We start from the raw sequence: 469 nt of genomic DNA, 5'->3' as shown, positions 1-469 counted from the left end.
CCACCACAAGGCCACCGAAAGAGCAAACCGCAGCAGGGGGCCAGCGGGAAGGGAGCCACATTTCACCCCAGACACCAGCATGGTGCTCCTGACAAGCAGGAGCCACGACAGCCAGCACGCTGCAGCCCGACAGGCCACAGGCTCAATCGATGGTGAAGTGCCACAGTAACAAATACCACAACAGGAGAAATATTCCCAAAACAACAGCTGGCACCTTTGCCAGGAACAGATCACAGTTAGGCACCAGCGGGTATTCTCACTCCCAGAGCATGTGCAGGCAGCACATCTGCCACCCTCCCCCAGTGTCCCTGTGTGCCCCAGCCACCAGCTGCCCTTCCCTGGGCCATGTCCCCACCAGCCTCTGCCCTGTACCACGGGAGCTCCCATCCAATGCCCGTCTGGGCGTTACTCAGCCAGTGCCACAAACCATCCAGGATGCTGTGGAGAGACTTTCAGGCAGGAGGAGCCT

Source organism: Buceros rhinoceros, unplaced genomic scaffold (assembly GCF_000710305.1).
Source record: "Buceros rhinoceros silvestris isolate BGI_N320 unplaced genomic scaffold, ASM71030v1 scaffold30685, whole genome shotgun sequence".
Lineage (NCBI taxonomy): Eukaryota > Metazoa > Chordata > Aves > Bucerotiformes > Bucerotidae > Buceros > Buceros rhinoceros.
Note: the sequence above shows the minus strand (reverse complement) of the source record.